General features: G+C 37.7%; 1 protein-coding gene across 40 annotated transcripts in view; it reads left to right on the top strand.

Moving 5' to 3' along the window:
• The window catches only part of TENM2 (teneurin transmembrane protein 2), a 1,469,731-nt gene that overhangs the window by 856,498 nt on the left and 593,822 nt on the right, over window positions 1-19,411 (top strand). For all 40 annotated transcript variants that reach the window (XM_080555516.1, XM_080555559.1, XM_080555513.1 and 37 more), the window contains one exon: window positions 10,737-10,847. The gene's annotated coding sequence lies outside the window, so the exon portion shown is untranslated. The remainder of the gene's footprint in view (window positions 1-10,736; window positions 10,848-19,411) is intronic.

The raw sequence follows: 19,411 nt of genomic DNA, 5'->3' as shown, positions 1-19,411 counted from the left end.
GAAATTCAGATAATAATTATGCTTTCCAAAGTCTTGCTAGCTTAAAGTTGACCTGCCCAGGTATTTACAGACATCTAAGGTTACTGTTTTCATTGTAAAGGGGAAACTGTTCAAATTTCTTGCCTGTTATTGTTTTAAGTTAGCAAAGCAAGGACCAATCAGTGTCCTTTTAAGCTCTACTTTTATCAGTGGCTATATATAGATTCACTGTCTTAGCTTTTAATACTTGGAAATCCTATCTAAGTATATTTATGCTCACTTAGGGTGCTATCCTCTGTTCGATATCCAAATGCCTTAGCTTTCAGGTGAGGCGTTTAAGCTCTTCTGTTCCACTGAGTCATTTCTGTGTTTTGTAAAATGAAAACATGCACAGTATTTTTTATCAATATGTATTTAATGAAAATGTCTGCAAGTTTTAAAATTGTTGAATTTGCTCAGTGCAGAGTGCAGGCAATAGAAATGTCCAGGAGCAGAATTATGCTATGCTTGTCGGGATGTCATTAGCATCACAGCACCATATCTCTTGGTGAATGTAAAGCTGATTTCTCTATGCATTACTTTCCCAAAGGTGTATTTAAAAAAATAAATAAATAATTTTAAAAAAATCTCAGATCTCAGTAAATAGTAATAATAAAAAAAAAATCTGAGATTATTTTTAGGCCTTAATAGTTAGCATAAAAACATACTGAGCAGAAATTCAAGGAATAAACCACTGTTAGTGAATCCTAAGCTGGCAAAAGAACGTAGGTGTGGCTCATGAGGGACTAATGAACAAATGATTTCCGTTAATGAAGGACTGTAAGCCATCAGCATGTTACAGACATGCATGTTTTATTGCTGCGTTTTATTAAGGTCTTGGTTTAAGCACAAAGCTGAGGAGTTGACAGATATTGTAAGAGGCAAGGACTAGAAATTATAAACTGAAACAGAACCTACCTATCATAATCAAATCTGTCTGTAAATTACAACTTGGAAAGTTAAGCTGACTTCAGTCAATAAATATATACATATTTATATATACAATATATAACAGTAACTATAATAACCTTTACTTAAAAAGGCCGTTGGCAACTCTCTCACTAATTCTATGAATATATGGTACTGCTTAATTTGAAAACACTTTGGAATCAACATTTAAGTACGTATGCCAGATTCTTTTTGTTTCGGTTTTCTTATGGATCTGTGAAGGCTCTTGCCTTGTCCAGTTTCATAGCTGAGAGACAATAGGACTTGAATAAATATATATATATAATGATTTATAAATGCCGTATTTTAATGTATTTGTGTATATCATTCTGTAGAGGTAATCAGGAAAAAAAATGACCCTGTAGAAAGATTTATGAATTTTTCTAAACTGCTTAATGAGGCCTAATATAAATCAGAATTTCAAATCACATTAGTGTTGTTGTATGCCCTAATTTCAAATGACAGTTCTGGCTTGCCACTCAGTTGGCCTTTTATTTGTGTCACAGATTAACCAACCATGTGGTTTTATGTCACTGTTTCATTAGAGCAGTGCTTTACTTAAAGATATTTTTTTTTTAATTAAATTGTTTATCTAATTTCTTTAGAGTGGTTTTGTTAGAATACAACTCACATTTGGGGAAAAAAAAAGATTAGAGTAAAAAGAAAATTCGGGCTGTATTTAGATATTTTAAATATGGATAAATATAGAGGAGAGAAAATTTCATTCTCTTTTTCCACACTTCAGAACAACACAGTTAAGTGCGAAGTGCAGTTGCTGCTCATTAGCAGCAGCGTAGCCGTTGTGATGCTACCCTGCTCTTGAGCAGCCGCACTGCTGGTAATGGGTGGCTAATGTTGTGTGCGGTAGGGAATGTATTCATGGGTGAAGCAGTTCTTGAAAATGTGTGGTGTTTGTGACACCTTATAAAAGAGAATGTCTGCAATCTATAACTGAAGAAAATGTCTACTAAAATCGTGACAAAAAGTGTCTGCGACCTATGTAGTTGTGGTTTTTTTTTTGGGGGGGGGGGGGGGGGGCGGAATCTGCTGTTTGCTGAATGTCCTGATGCCCTTTTTTTGTGATATTCTGTGTCTCTAGGTCATGCTATGTTTTGAGTCTAAATAAATAACATAATATAGAGAGTTTGATGCACCTACTTACTATTCTGGAATTGGGCTAACAGTCTGGGAATGGTGAAAATACATCCTCTTGTCTTCATTTGCCAGTGCAAAAGGCATTATGAAGGTAAGCTAGTAGGTATCAAGACAAGTAAATCTTTCTTGTCTGTCTAGAGGTAAAGAGAGGAAGAAATAGAATATAGGCTGTACTGGTTCAGCTGGATGGCCATAAGTGGACACCTGGGGACAGTAAAAGAGGCAATCATAGTTGAAACTCAGCTTATTTTTTCCCAGACTTTCAGCCCGTTTGGTCCCAGGACTCCCTGAGCTGGAAGTGGTCTCAGCCACTTAGGAAACCTCACTGGGATTCTCTTCTGTGAATCTTTCCTGTCTTTGCTTAAATCTTGGTAAGCTTGTGGCCTCCCCAGCATCCTCCTGCAAATGCACGTTTGCTGTGTAAAGGTGGAAAAAAAAAAAAAAAAAAAAGCCTTTTCTAAGAAGGTGAAGGAAGCTTGCTTTGAACCAGACTCCTGCTAGTGCTACTCAATGTCCCCTGGTTCTTGTACTGAAAGAGACAGGAAGGTTGGGATTACATGCCCTCAGCTGTCTCTGTGGCCTTTTTTTTTTTCTGAGGGGTATGATTTTGTGAGGGGAGAGCCAGGGAGACCCACTGAGCACATTACACACAGCTCACTGCTATTTTCAGTGTTCACGGGTGGGATGAGGAGGTGCTACCCTGTGCCTTTGGGAGGGGAAGCATTCCTCCTCACCGCCCCGGCAGGGAAGGGAGGACTTGCTCTGTCACTGCTGTACTGCACATTCTCTTCTCATCCGATCAAAGCCCACTGGGAATTTGACCGTTTAATGGAAAGAGCTGCGGACTATGGTATTCTTGTGGCTTAGGCAGTTCATAGGGAGGCATACCTGTGCAAGACGAGCTAACCTACAGAGGTGCTCTTTCTAAGGGTTCCAGATGCACATACCTTCAGCAGCTCAGTTCAGCTGCTCCTTGTAGATAGAGGTGTGTGTGTGTGTGTGTGTATCCCTCTGAAAAAAATAAATATATATATATATGCATGTTTATCTTGGCAAAGGAGAGACTGTCCTTCTGTCCTTGTATTACTTTATTCATCTCTCTATTTTTTTTTTAAGAGACAATATACCAGTTATCTATGTGTGTGTGTGTAAATAACTCATCCAAAGGTAGTGCTTGGAATTGCCATTTCTATTTTTTTTTTGTAAAATACTGTTGGATTAGCTCTTCATTTATGTGAGTTTTAAATATTTGCTCACGTCCAGATCAAATTTCACTTCTTTGCACTTCCGGTGGTGTCTGGTGATGATGCTGTGAATGGTTTCAGAGTTGCGTTCAGCCCAATGAAAGAATGTTTCTAAATGTTTGAGGCTACTTGGGGTGCCTCTGCGTTAGCGACTAGTGCAGCGCAAAAAAAGGGAGGACCAGGACTTTTCTTTACAAAGTGTATTAACAGCTCAGGGCTCTAGGTCCCTTTGAGGTGTTGTCCAGCCTTAACTGTGTGCCAGCTGCTGCTTCGAGCAGCACTGCCCAGCTGATAGAGACATCTTCTACCTCCCCTGCTGCTGTCCCTTCGCTTTCTGCTAGCCCCAGTTCCTTTCATCCTTAGGTGAGCTCTGTTTGGACTGACAGCATTACCCACCTCTTCTGTTTCCTCTTCTCCTCCCCTGACGTTCGCAGCTTTCCCTAAGTAATTTTGTTGGTGCTTGAATCCAGTTACCATGAAGTACACCTCTCAAGCTTCGCAATTGTTTTGAAAGTTAATAATATTCTGACATTTTTACTGTAAGTTTTATTATTTTCTGCACTCTTTTTTTTTTTTTTTACCCTTTGTAATTGGAAACTCTCAGTGTAAAGTAATGGCAAATAGTCTTATATTTATTTTCATGCTTACAAGTGAAGCTCCTGATTTATTTGCTCTGGTTATTATCTGCTTGGCTGTTTGTTTATATCATTTCACTGACTCCCCTGGACTCAGGTGAGTGGGGCTGCTGGTTGTGGCATTTGTGTGTGCATGTATGGACCTTTTACTAATTTCTCAGATATATCTTGTAGGCTGAACTCTACAATGGTGTGATTTCCTCTGACACTAATTAATGTTTTGCTGAGTTGAGCTACTTAAAAAAAAGAAAAGAAAAGAAGAAAAAAACAACAAAACTAAATATCAGTTGTGGTTTTCTCAGTTTTCATACAGATAGAAGCTTTACTGAGTCACAGGCTGTGGTAGGCACCTCTCAGTACTTGATACTAATGCAGTTCTCTCTGGTGGTTTCTTATGCTAGCACATTACTGTAAGGAAGAGAAAATTTTAGTAAATGTTTTGTTTTGGGAGGGCTGAGGGAGGGTTTGAATACTTCAATTCACAGTAAAAGTATTTAATTTGGTAATTTATTCTCTAGGGTTTTTGGGTGTTTTTCTTTGAAGTTCTTCCCTTCTTAGTTTTAGGAACTTCTGATACTTGGGAACAGGATGGAATATTAGAGGTTTTCCAGGGGGCTGTAATCTATCTAAACCACTGTTATATAACTAGATACAGACCACACATAATACATCCAGCAGTGGTGGTGAACTTTTTTTCTACTGAGCATAATTTTCCTTTATTAGTGTCAGTTCTCCTGATTCGTATGCTAGAAGAGGCTTCTTCCTGCAATGATGGTACTACAGCTGCTGCTTGTTAAGCACCAACTTTTAGTGTTACTCCATTGTAGCATTTTAATTTATTTGTAGAATGATGGTCTGCTGCATGTTTTGGGCAGCCATACTGCTTCACTTCAGCTTCTGCATTCTTCCTCTGTGCTCTTCTGGATACATATTTCAGTAGACACATATGAAGGCTATCATATTTTTCATTTTTACTGCTTTTCATTTTTCTTGGAGGAAGGCTGTTGTGTCTCCAAAGATGTGAGCAAAGCTACTTTTCTGGTGCATTGTGTTTTGTATTCTGCTGTGATTTGGCTGTGGTTTCCATTCTCTGCCTCTTGTGAGCGGTACTATTAGATTTTTGCCATGATCTTTCCTGTTACCGTAAAGCACTGAATTTCCATTCTAACTGAGTTTGGTCACTGTTTCTCTTTAAGATTCAAAGTGCTGCCATTGACTATTCATAATATTCAATAGAAAAAAAAGATCTTTTTTCGAATGGAAGTTTGTAAAAATGTCAATTATGAAGTGGTACAGAACTTATGTACTTGATAAATCCATAATTTCTTTTTTTTTAATTTCCTTTTTTGTTCTACAGCTGTAATGTATTGAAACACTTGTGTTTATAATTTCATGGCTCTTAAAATCTTATTTATTATTATGATTATTCATTAGCAAAAAAGGCAGTTAATTTCCATTTACTAATTTTCCACTCTCATATGTTTGGTTGGCTAGTAGGAAGAAGAAATCGTATTTATTCTTTTAAGTTTGGCCTAAAGCTTATACCCCTAGTTTTTGAAATATGTGTTGATATCATGGTGAGAGAAAGCATATCTTGAAAGTTTTATTATCATTTGTCGACAGCATTAGGTTTTGATCAATATTGCTTTGAGTAACTAGCATTTTTGTTAACTATCAGATGTAATACAAATTCTAGTTATTACTTGATTTACTTGAATGCTTGGTAATTAATAAAGCATGAGTTTATATCCATTTCTTAAGGATGATAATGTTTTATACTCAATATGAAGATTGCACTGTGCATTCAAAGTAAATTGACACAGAAGTACTAGACTTCATTTTTTAAATGTTGTGTAACATTTTTACTTATTAGTAGGCTCTGCGGTCATCTGTCTTTATTGAAATATAGACTATATTAGAATGCTATTATTCAAGTTGCCAAAAAGAACAAAAAAGTGGATGAAAAATAAGAGACTCAAAGAATAGCCAAAACTAAAATCCGTAACTTGAATTTGTCCTGGCCTTTGGCTGAAGTCTGATGATGATACAGTCTTTTTCCTCAGGACACTTGCTTTATTCAGCGTTCTGAGCAGATGCTCTCTAAGAATTAATTAGACTTGCAAAGCTGTTTGTAAGATCACTTTGTTGTTGTTGTTGGCTGCTGGGGTGAAGTGAAAGAAGTATTCAGGAAGGGGATGATGTTACATGTAAGTGGTTGGACGTTGGTTGTCTTGCTCTGCAGTCCAAGGATCAGTGCCTGGCCAGGACGTTCCTATATACTCATTCCTGACCCCAGCCCTGTCTGCTGGTGTATGTATTTTCGTGGCAATGCACTGAGCTAGAGTAAAGAATTGATAAAAGACTAAAACTGTGGGGAGAGGAAACAAAAGAAACCAGAGCTTTTTGATCAAATGCTCAGTGGGGTTCAGTGAGTAACTGGAGCAGCTCCCGTCCCGGCCCCATCCCCTGAAGGGGAGATGTTGTAAGCAGGTGGCTGGGGAGAAGTGAGAGCTGCCTGTCCTAGCAGTGCCGCTGCTGCTGGGTTCATGTGGCTGCAGCGTTAAGGGGCGAGGTGAGCTGAAATCTGCATCCCACAGCCTTCTGCATGGTGGTAGATACTGCATTAAACAAACAGTGGTGTAGTCACTAAATGCTTACTTGTTCCTTTTTTGCCGGATACGGATACCTTAATTTATAAATATATTTATTGTTATCAGCTACGGCTGAAGGCACCTAGAGCTGTTCTATAGCATGCAAAATGCTGCATAATGCTAAATACTACAAAAATTGGGCACATGGTGTTAGCGAACGCTTTGCCTTCAATCTTTCTGTGCCAAGTTCCCAGCCAATTAAATGAGAATGGTCGCCTCTCAGGTGCTGCGCAAATGGAGTCGTTAGTGGTTGGAGGCAGGGGAGCGATGAGTCATGGAGGCAGCTGCCTGGCGTGGGGCCAGCGACTTCCAAAATGAGCAGAAAAATGCTTTAGTGATGCTCAGTGGGTGAGTGCCTTGCACTAAGTGATCCAGTGACTTAAATAAATAATACAATACTGCAGCGTTAAGTATGTACTAGCCAGGACCAAATACAAATTTTGTGTGTTAGTGTAGATTTTGCAATTACCTGGCTTTTACATGCTTGCAGCTGTGCTATTCCCTTTCTGTCATTATTGAGCGTGTAATCTCTAAACTTCATCTAAGAAACACAACTCATTAATTAATCATAAACAAGGGCAAGAAAAGCAACAGTATGAAGTATGCCAAATACCATCTCAATAGTACTGCTGGGTTATTTTAAAAGGATCATCAGATCTTGCAGCCTGTAGTAAATGTATGGATTTTTATATCACTTACTCCAGTGGCACTCAGAGTAATTTAAAAACTGTCTTTAATTAACCTTTCTTGCACTCATATGAGGTGGATTGTTACTGTGGGAGCTAGCACTGTTGGTATTAGCTGAAACATAAATGAGAGAGGGAAGTAGCCAAAGTGTGGTAAATATTTGTATGTTTCCCAGTACAAAAAGGCAGCAAACTACATGTATAAATCTTAGCATGTTCTTGATTTTCACTAAAACAGTGAAGGATTATGTTCATGTGGAAACGCCACTGTAGTAGAGTCCTGCAGTGGGGCCTTTGCAGAACCATCTGGAAATGGCTGGAACGTTCTGGAATAGACCAGAACCAGACGGAACTTTCTGGAACGTTTTGGAATAGGCCAGAACTGGGTGGAACATTCTGGAATATTTAGGCACAGGCTGGGACATTCTAGAAGATTCTGGAACATTTTCAGAACTGGCCAGAATGTTCTGGAACCAGCTGGAATGTTCCAAACCCACCTGGAATGTTCCAGAGCTGGTGGTGCCCAGCTCAGGACAGCCCTGGCCTCTCCTCACAGACATTTTTGCACCTGGGCACTGACAATACAGTTACAAAGAATGGTAGTTGACAAAATTACCCGTTCTTAAATTTATTTTAAATATTTTTTGTAATGCTAGTATACGTATGGTATCTGTTGAAATTATTTTTTAAGACTACTATTACTTTAAGAGAAGCTTGAAAGTAACAGCTCCATCCTTTCTATTTTTGTTGCTGCTTTGGTTGGTCTTGTTTATTTGCACATGCTGGTAGCTGTACACAAATATTTCTTGCTTCTTCTCTTACAGAAGGAACATCAAGGTAAAAAAAGTATTTGTTAGAATTTAGAGATGCATTTGAACTTGTCAGAGTGCGTTCTTACCTAGTCTTGGCAACAAGTCGCTGACCAAAAAAAAATATAATCAAACAAGGAACTTGCTTTTATTTTTGTTACCTGATTAATTTACTACATAGATTTTGAATGGCTTTTTTGTTGTTTGCTTATTCAGTTATAGCAAGACTGTTTCATCTTTCTTTTGACCTCTCACATGCTAAACAAGCCAAAGGAGAAATTGAAAATAACAGTTGCGGCACTACTGAAGGTTTTTACAGAGTCAATGCAGGAAAAAGAACAAGGCAAATGCTTTTAAATCTCCTGCAAGACGGTGGATGTTCTGGAAAAAAATCTGCACTTGATTTAGTCTTATTTCAGAGTTTTAACCCTTTTTTATCCCACAGCTGCTGTTCTCTTCAAGAGCAGATGTGACAGCAGCAGCTAAGCCCAGTGTGCCCACAGGCTCCGGGTTGCTAACACTGGGTGCCATGGAACCGTGAGGGCCCAGTGGCTGCCACTGACTGCCATGGGGCCATGAGAGTCTGGTAGCTGCTGCTGGGCACCATGGAGCTGTGAGGGCCTGGTGGCCACCACTGGGCACCATGGAGCCATGAGGGCCTGAGGGCCTGGTGGCCACCACTGGGCACCATGGAGCCATGAGGGCCTGAGGGCCTGGTGGCCACCTCTGGGAGCCATGGAGCCGTAAGGTGTGGTGGCCACCTCTGGGCACCACGGAGCCGCGAGGACCTGGTGGCTGCTGATCACTGAAGGCACTGGCTCAGCAGCACCACTGCCTCCTGGGCCAACTGGGCAGTGCTGCCTGCACTGATTCCTTTTGGCCTTCCAAGTCAAAATGCTTCCTGCATAGCTGGCAGTGGCCGTGTGTCTTTCTGTGAGTTGACACCTGGTCATAAGGAGCGTTCAGTCCATATAATGTTGTCTTTCTTGAGGATTAAAACATGATCCTACTCATCCCTCTGACAGTTTTTGCTCAAATCTGATTAATGATGGATTTTAATGCTCACTATTTATTTATTTTTTCGGTAGATTATTAGCGTTTGTATCTCAGTGTAACCTGATACTGCTCTTACAAATGTTTCTGTTCCAAAGTAAACAGTCACTGAAATAGTGATACCCAAACAGGGAAGGTATAAATGAATTGGAAATTATAAGTAAATACTCCAAATAGCACAGAATTACCAAAGCAGTAGGTATGTAATAGCAGTATAATTTGCATTGAGGCATAGGTTCATGGGATTGCACAAAAGAAAGTAAGCATAATAGTGAAAATAAGGAGATTATGAAAGTAAAGACTGCCTTCCAACCCCTAATTAGTAAGGTTATCTATATTTCAGCTTTTGCATTTGCAAATTAAAAGCACTGTTTGTTTCACATTGATTCATATTCTTAGAGGATCTTATGCCGTGATTCTGGCCTTAAAGATTCTGCATGATACTAATGTACAAAGTGTATCGAATTCTTCGTCTTATTTAAATAATTGATGCTTTATGGAAAGCTGTTGGCCTGAAATACAATTATGCCTATTCATTTCCAGGGAGATAGACCTCAGCAGTTAAGTAGTGCTAGTACATCAAGCTTCTATTTTAACCAAAAATAAGTACCATTAATTTAAATTCAGTGAAAGCAATAGATAAAGCTGGCAGTGTTAAATACTCTCAATGTTAAAAGAAAATTGCATGCATAATAGTTGGAAGGATTAGCTTGTCTTTATAGGCTTTTTGTACGTATTTATGAAATATTTGGCTCTTTTGTTGATGGTTTGCGTGTCTGTTCCCACCTGCAGCCAGTGGTGTTGTTACAGTTTTTGAATGGGTATTTATCAACTGTTTGAGTTTATTAGGCAGAATGACCAATCACTTCTTCACCATTACTTACTGCTTGATTTCAAAATAAAAGGTGAAACATATTTTTTCCAAGTAATCTTACAAGTAGTTGTGGTTCCAACTGACCAGATGAAAAATAAAGCAATTGCTGAGGCTGTGGACATGTTAGGTAATTTCTCTTTTCCAGAAATACTTTTTGAGGATAATGAAAGTTCTGAACAAAATGTGGGAACCAACAGGTGGTATAAGGGGTTGCAGACTGAAAAAGAAGAGCATGAATTGACAGTGGAAGCAACAAGTGGTCTGTGGAGTCGTGTCATCTTAAGAGTTCTGTAAAGATACCCAAAGAAAAAAATGTCTTGATCTTAAAGGTTTGAGGACTACTGACAGGATTATCATGCCTTTTTCTCTTTTAGGAGTTGAGAGGAAATGATCAATTCTTACCAGTTCGTTTGAGCAATGTAAAATTTAAAACACTACCCAAACCGATTGCTTGTGTGTCTATGTAGATTGGAGGGGGGGGGGAGAGGGAGAATGAGAGGCATAAGGAAAAGATATTTCTAAAAGATGAATTTTGATATCCCAATGTAGGTAGATTTTGTTGCCCTTTTAGTATTTAAAAACTGTGAGACGTAAGTACCAAAATACTTCTGAAGTCTTTGCTTATCACTAGTATTCAACTTTTTTTTTTTCCTCTTCTGACAGATCCTTCTTGCTTTTCGTTGCCAAGTGAATTAAGAAGTGTCTCTCACCTGGTCAGCTGAAGACACCACCCAGAACAACTGCAAAACAGAGCATTGCTGATCTCTCCTTTCAGTGAGTAGTCATAACTTCAATTTTGTATGTTGTTTTGCTCTGAGATGTGTTTATATTGTTGACCAAAGTGCTTCCATCTATGCTTGAAAAATGCCTTTCTAGATCTCTGCAGGAAAGTGGTTTTTTTTTGTAGAGGAAAGCAATTTGTCCCAGCACTTTTCCTGTACAGAATCTACTTCAGTCTTTCCCAGCCCAACTGAATTACTTAAGAATGCTTCAGAAGAAGAAATACACCTTTTTCCTACCTACCTAGATTTACATTTGCGGGAGTTGCCCATCCTGACAAATTGAGGATCAAATGAGGATGTTAGGAATTTATTGTTCCTGGCATCAAACGAATTTTTCTTCATTTGTGTGTGTATTTTATTCAGATTCCTAACACAACAAAAACTATTCTGTCTTGATAAATGACTGCATATCATCAAGTTGTAAATCTGTATATCCTATAATATGTGTTGTATAAAGAAAAGATCAAGAAAAAAGGACCTTTCAAATTGTCTGTTACTTTGTGGTGTCTGTAACTGTTGGACACAATGCTCACAAGACACCCTATAATTTAATTATGTTGTACATATGCTCTGGGAATTCATATAATTACATACAGTAACAAACTATCCCAATGCGTCCTGCAGAGACAGAAGGCTATCTTGCTTATGATAGCCTCAAGAGGAAAAGAAATATAACCTTCAGTTGATTGATTCCCATAAAAAGTTAAAGCTGCTTTTTTTTTTTTTTTGAGGTCTTTATTCTCTTGTGGTTTTAATTTTACCAAGGTAGTTTTCTTTTTTTTTTTTTTTCTGTAATACACCTGACAATTCTTATTCAGGCCATTTAATTCAGTGGCAGTGTTGCTTAAGAACCTGTTTTTAAGCTATGCCTCTTATAAAATAAACCTTTTAGTTGGAGTTCATTTAATATAATGTTTTTCATTCTATCACATCTCTTTCAAAGCATGGAAAAAACAGATTTTTTTAGATATGGCAGGCACCAAATTCCAGGCAAATTCTTTCACTTACACTGAAATAGTCAGCGCATTCTTGTATGTTGTTTGCTATAGATGAGGTGGTTGTCATATATGTTCTGCTAAAAGATTATTTTCTGACTCCATGTCTGTATTTCTTCAATTTTTACACTATTAAGATTCATGCTCCCTACTTAAGAAGTAAATTATTCTAAGAGCCTGTGTCTCTGAATTCTAAAAAAATAATATTGCAAAAGAAAATTAAAACAAGAAAAACTGAAAAGCTTCAGTGTATGAATACGAATAAGAAAAAAAAATCTGGTGGGGTTTTGGTTTTTATTTTTCTATTTTTTTCTGTTTTAGCAAGTCTGAGTTTCATGACAGTTTTCTACCAGTGCTGTATAATTAGAAAAATGAAATAGGTAAAAATGAAATAGGTAATTGCCAAAATTGTTTTTACTATTGCAAATGTATCTACATACTCGTTGTAAACTCTACATACTCGTAAAATCTACGTACTCATTGTAAAATCTCATGTTTGTTTTAAGAGATCATCTTAGCCCATCTTCAGATAATCAGAGAACAAATTGACAAATACTTCTCATACCAAATTCCTAGAGAACAAATGCTAAGTGATAAAGGATATTGGTCCAGAAGCTCTGTGTTTCTCAACTCAACTGCGGTTTATCTGGAAAAGATTGCAGAAATAGGTCCTCAGAACTAGGTCATCTGTGAAAATTTCAAAACACCCGATAACTCAATCTCAAAATCCCCCTGCTGTCATTTTGTGTAGGTAAGGCTGGTTGGTTTGTTGCCTTTGTGGTTTTTTTTGTTTGTTTGTTTTTATGGGGGAACCTAAATTACACCAAGTAATCTCCCAAGGTCATGAAGCAGGTCATGAGTAAAGCTGAATGTGAAATCACATTCATAATTCCCTGTAGTAAGCAAAAATGCAAATGTGTCCATTTAAACCCTTCCAAATGGTGGCTAGATCCTGCATGCTGCTTTGTGCTTTGCTTTGGAATGGATTTTCTGGTAGTGAGGAAAAAAAGAATTTCCTTCCCAGTGCTCTCAATGGCATGGCTGCGTTTTTTGCTATGGGTTTGATTTGAGTTGAGACAAATGCTAGGGCAAGTGAGCTTAATGTTGTGATGGTTGCAAGGAGCAGAGTATTTTCCTTGTGAAATAGTTGCTTAAGAGGATTTTCACCAATTCTTCCAGCTTAGAGAACATGACTCATGGGCCCCCAGGATGAGGGAAAAAATCTAAGTACCACAGGTGGATTGCACAGTGTATCACTTCAGTGGGTTTGGGGCTTTATTTCTGGGGCCTTGGGGTTGAGGGAAATATTCTCCCTTTATATGCCATGATAAATTTTCCTTAACTTAGCTGTGGTTTTGGGGTTGTGAATTTTTGCTGGGTTCTACCCTGGGTGCTGGTAACATCTCTGGTTTTCAGCCTGTCATAGGCTCTGCAGTTGACTTGCAATGTGAACCAGTACCGTGCATTCTTTGTCTCATTAAATTTGTGTTCCTGTGCACTTGCTGGTGTGCTGAAGAAGCACTAGCAACTTCTCAATTACTTCCCTTTTGTATTGTTTGTCCAGCCTCTGAGCGTTGCCTGTTTCTGCCTTTTCACTTGTTCTTTATACAAATGACAAAGACTCTCCATGACTTCCCAGACAAATCTTGGGACTCATTTCCCTCTGTTGTGTCCTTCTCTGACATCTTCTGTGTTACTCAGAGGCTATTGCTGGGACATCAATGTTTCAGCATGTTCGTTAGGTTTGTGGGTTGTTTTTTTATTTTTGTTATTACTCAACAAAGGCTGTTATCATCCCATCGTGGTGGATCAAAGCCTTTAGAAAGTAGCTACATTAAATAAAAAAGAAGTGCAACTTCTTGAACAAAACCCTACTGGATTTCTTCTCACAGGGGGATTCTGTTTGTTAGCTTTATGCCTCTTGACTATAAATTCCCTTCTTCAGTGGGAGTGGGAAGCAAACAGCCTCTCAGTCGCTGACAGCTTCAGTGCTCTTCTCAGTCCTGGGCCTGGAGAGTGCAAGAGTTTTTGCACTTTTAGGGCTGCTGCTAAGAGAATATTCTGTGTGGTTTAAAAACATTCTGTAAACTCACAGTGGTATGAGTAACAAAAAGTATTTGAGAATATTGCGAAAATACCCCTCTTTCTACTATCAGGCTTACATGTCTCTCTTTACCATGTTTGATTTGTTAGTTTCCAATGACTTGTAAAAGGAACAAAAGCATGTGAACAAAGTGAAATGTCTGTGGATCATCTGAGTGACAGCATCCCTCAGTGACATCAGTGCTCTACTTTGAGCCTGTGGGTCGCAGTCATGCCTGCGTGGCTTCTGCTGAGGTCCGGGCCACTTCTGCCAGAGGCAGGCACCTTCCTATCTTGGAGCAGGTTTGGCCGCTTACTGGGAGGTACCTTCTGAGAGAGATGTTACTCATCTGTAGTGTGCTTGGATTACTTCTTTGCGTAATGGTTAAATTTTCAGGCTCCTGGGGGAAGGGGGGAGAAACATATGTCATGTCCCCCCCCCCCCCCCCCCCAAAAAACCCACCTTGCCCAACCCCAAGCTCCACTAGTATCAAATTTATTTGACAGAATTTACATAGTGACAATTTAAACAGAGCTAACAGAGCTTTGCATGTGAACATTTTTGGTATTCCTTATAATACAGACATAGTTTTGAAGATGCTTGTGCTCCAAATTTACACTTAATGTTCAGTTAGGTATTTTACAAGATTGTGTAAATGCAGTTCTTTGGATCTTTTAAAGATGTATCATTTTGCTGAAATACTAGTTAATAGGTTTGGGGGAAAAAGCTTTTATTCTTTAAATATGTAGTCTTGTAAACAGTTTTATTTTTAAGTATGCTCTTATCCTTCCCTTATGAAAATTATTTCCTTTCAATTGATTTTTTTTATACTTGGGTTTTTGAGTAGCTCTGTCTTTTATTTCCTAATCAGCAAGCTCACAATCACAACTTGATAAATAAAATATTTGCACTCAGAAGTGGAACCACAAAACCAATGTAACTTCTGTTATTGATCTTTTTTTCTGTGCTACCCTTCTGGCAGTGAAGAGAAAATTCCATCCTGTGTAGGCATAAAAAATATTTAGAGCAAATTATTCTAAATTATAAACTAACCAGTAAATCAGTATTGCTTCAGCATTATTCTCCCATTTCTGCTCCCCCTCAGCCTAAGATCTGCATCTCTAATAAGAAGCAATGCATGGGATTTTTTTTTGTTTAATTTCTATTTAAATGAATAAAGTAAAATGGACATTTCCTTTAATTATCAGCAGTACTTCGGCATGGTGGAAGAACAAGGGTATATATTCAATTAAAATGGATCATTGTAATATGAATAATGATTACAGAAGTAGAATTAAGTTGTTACCCAAGGTTTTATAAGTCATTTGCAGATCACCAATTACCTCTTCTAGAAAAACATTTTCCAAAGAATAAAAAAAGTACTATTTACTTAGATTTCTTTTGGTGTGAAGTTTTAGTGGGATGCTAGTGGGGTTTAACTTGTTTAGTATTAGGAATAACTTCAAATGTAGTAGGACACACATTGGGCACACATTGACCTTAGCACTGCAAAAATACTTGTTAGGAGAGAACTTTAGTTATAAGCATTTCTGAAGACACAATATTTGGTTTGAAGAAATAAATGAAACAGTATAGTTTCTCAAGTCCTGCATGAAAAGATGAGAAATGGAATCTTATTTTGGATAGATTCAGGCTTTCATCAAATAAATGAGAAATGGGAATAAGTTACGCAAAACAGTAGGTCTAGAATGATTTTTAAACAAGATAAAGACAGGGATTACTGTATCTTAAAACATGTTAGTGGACTGTAGATAGGAGTATGTGGGCTGAAAAGGCTGTGATAGTAATAATTTTGTATTTTTATAGTTTTCCTAAATGTTAAATAAGAATAAGATAATGATGTTTGAAACTCTGGATTTTTGATTGATTACTATGTAACATGCAAAGTTGAATGTTGATAAAAAGATGCTGATAGTATTCAGTATTTTGTACGGATTACCTTTGGAGTTAAGTACAGATTTTAATAGAAATATTTGCATTCTGTTCCATGAAGGTTTATAATTTGTAGGTTTTTTAATATACTTAAGTGGATTTGAGCTTTAAGATTTTTTTTCCTTTGCAAATAAATATAAGCTTTGACCTTTGACTTACAAAACTAAGGGCAGGTTTTCATATATGTCATAAGGTAAGAAAAGAAAATGTATCTTTGCTTCAATGGAAATATGGGACTGTGGGTGAAAACATGGTGGAAAAATGCTGTAGCTATTCAGGCTGACCTAAAATGCAAGCTTGAGAAAAATATTAGAGTAACTATCTGACTACTTCTTGAAGAGAAGCCAACATGGACAGATCTTGACTACAAACTCAGAAATGACTGCGTGGCTGTCCTTGGAGAGCTCAAAGAAACGTTATAGCTCATTACAGATGATGCTTAATAAATTCTTCTGTGTAACCTGCTACAAGCGTCTGGCAGGAAGAAGAGTATCAAATTCTAGTTGTGGTGTTCCTTGACTAACTCTTCTCTCCTTTATGTACGATTTTCTCTGTTCCTTGCCAGTGCTGAATTGTCGGTACAGGAATTGTAGATTTTTGTGGAACCGATTCTAAGTCTCACTGGAAACTCAGTGCAATTTCAGAAATTCTGCATGCTTGAGGGTGATGTAACCCTTCATGCGTGATGCTGAATCCTGATCTAAGCTACTTCAGAGCTAGCTTATGTAAAGGAAAAGGTTTGCAGTCAGCATGTTTTCTTGGAAGGAAACCTCTGTAATTACTTTTAGACTAGAGTTTGAGGTGGTATGGCTGTGTAGGTGTCTGATAAATGTTTTTGGTGGAATAGAGCAAACATGTGAGGAATGAGTGGATAAAGCTGCTTTTCAGTTGCATTCATTCCAGTCCAGGCCTTCGCCCTCATGAGCAGCTTATTTTTGTGTATTTAATTAAAAAAAAATAAAAATGAAAAAAAAGGAGAAGCAAAACTTTTTAAGTAGAAATTTTCTGTCCACAATTTTCCTTTGTTTTTCATTGAGCTGTTTGTGTTTATATAAGTAGCAGGTATAAACTGGTTCATTAAGCTTTGAATGCCTTTTATAAAGTTCACTCCAGTTCTGAATCTTTCTGGCACCGAATTACAAGTTCAGGTTTTGTAGGCAAGCTATATTGGCTTGGAAACGATCTCCAAAAATCAGGTTTTCTAGAAAGAAAGTATGTAGAGCTAAACTGCCATCACAGTGAGAAATCAAAACGTTCAATGCTTACGGACATTTTGGTATCAGGAAGAGCTACCACCATCAGTACTCCATCTGACAGCTGTATATATTTGCCACTGAAGCTGGGACATGAATCAGTTACAATAAGCCTGAAAACAGGCTCAGATGTCATCCAGGAGATGGCTGCTATTGACTGCAGGAAAGGAGATATTAGAGTGAGCGAGATAACTTTCAAGAATAAATCAGTTTTGAGTAATAGGGAGTCCTCCAAGGGTGCTAATAATGCACAAGAAAAACATGTCAGTAGGGCACTGGAGAGTGACAAGATTATGCTGCACTGTAGCACTGCTGCGATTCCAATAGGTATATGAGGCGAGGTGATTCATAACACAAATAATTTGTGTTCTGTACTTCTCTTCTTTTAAATTTGAAGTTGAATGCAGGGAAGATTGTGGTTTGCTGGTTGTCCTCAAGCAATTATTTATTCTGTTTCACTGTGCCTTATACAAGTCTGTCACTTACATAAACCTTTCTCATTATGTTAGTACATTTACAGTGACTTGAAGTGGAAGGAACGCTATGACTTCCATTGTCTTACATGCTCAGAAACAACAACAAAAAAAAACACTATAAAATATACCTAATCTTCAAACTGGTTTTCAGCAGATTTTTTTTTATTATTATTATATTTTTTTAGAATAACTCAATATAACTGGATTTATATTTTATTTAGTTAGTTCCTTTAGGAGCATCTGTTTTACTGGCAGATGGATATAATCTTGTCTTCTTGAGGCCTGTCTTGTTTTACTTGCTCAGTTCATTTTGGAGGTAGAGTACAAAATATCAGTATGGGTTTATTGCTGATTGCCACAGATGTAGTGAATTAATCCTGGTGAGAACCCTTTTGTGACTATAATGGTGTTAAACTTGTGTTCTGTACACAAATAAAGAGGTTATCTCCAAAAAATTACAGGTAGTTTTACAGTTGTGGTTTTTAAATGTGTGACATAAACTTTTAAAATGGAAAACTTAGTTCAAGGTTTCAGACATGGAAGGTTTTTGAATGCTTAAAATGTAGCCATCTATTCATTTGTTTTTAAGATTAGTAAAGGCTTGTTTGATTTAAGATTACAAACGTGGTCACTTCCTACTTCCTCATTGCTCTATATTTTCCTTAAGAGAGAAGTGCTGCACATGCTTAACTAAATGTGCTAGTAGAAGCAGCTTTACTTCATACAAGTCTTTACTGACCTAGCTTTTTATAGCCCCTGGCAATCAGTTCCGTGCTTGTATAAGACAATGTTAATGATAATAATGTGAATATATATATTAAAACAATTTGCATAGTATTAGATTTTTTTGTTTTACAAGATTGCATCTTCTTATTTTTTATTGTTAGCTATATTATAACAGTAATGTGGCACATTTCACGGACAGTTGAAGTTTCCCTCACTTTAGCAGAAATCTAGCTTATTATGCAGATATCCGCTTTTGACAATGAGCATCTGCAGCTACTCAAGACGTGGATATGGTGGTGTATGTGTGCAGGCATCTTCATTTGTTATGCTATGTTATCCCAGAATAAATATGCAGAATATATTGCAGTAGAACAATCACAATGCAAAAAAAGAAGCACACTGATGTTTTGTTATATGATAGCTGACTGTGCTGCTGGTTATAAAGCAAGTAGTTAAATCCAAGCGGAACAAATTTTCCTTTTAAAAATATTTTAAATATTTGCTTTATCTCATTTTTTTATCCAATCTCCTTAGCAACAGAAACATCTGTTTCTTTTCTCTTAGTCATTACATTCAAAGAAAGTAGCTGCTTCAAATATAATGAAAGCAATTTCTGTGGATTGGGTAGCTATTAATTGTTGCCAAGATCTTTCATTATAATAACAGGACATGCAACAATTGGCATTTTTTTATATTGAAATACAGCTATCTAGTTAACCTGTGCTGGTTAGGTGAGCTATAATCCATCAGCTCTTACAATGCATTTATTGTGTGATCTTTTTATGCAACAGAGACAAGAGTAAGCATGACTGTTTCTGGTTTCATAGAATCTTAGAACGGCTTGGATTGGAAAGGACCTTCAAGACAATCCAGTTCCAACCCCCTGCCATGGGCAGGGACATCTCCCACCAGCCCAGGCTGCCCAAAGCCCCATCCAGCCTGGCCTTGAGCACTGCCAGGGATGGGGCATCCGCAGCTTCTCTGAGCAGCCTGTGTCAAGGCCTCACCACTGTGGATTGCTTTCTGCACCTAATGTTTTGTTTAATTTGCAACTTGAAAACAGATGGTCA

The sequence above is a fragment of the Anser brachyrhynchus genome (genome assembly GCF_964034855.1).
Source record: "Anser brachyrhynchus genome assembly, chromosome: 14".
Classification (NCBI taxonomy): Eukaryota; Metazoa; Chordata; class Aves; order Anseriformes; family Anatidae; genus Anser; species Anser brachyrhynchus.
Note: the sequence above shows the minus strand (reverse complement) of the source record. Positions and strands in the feature narration are given on the sequence as shown.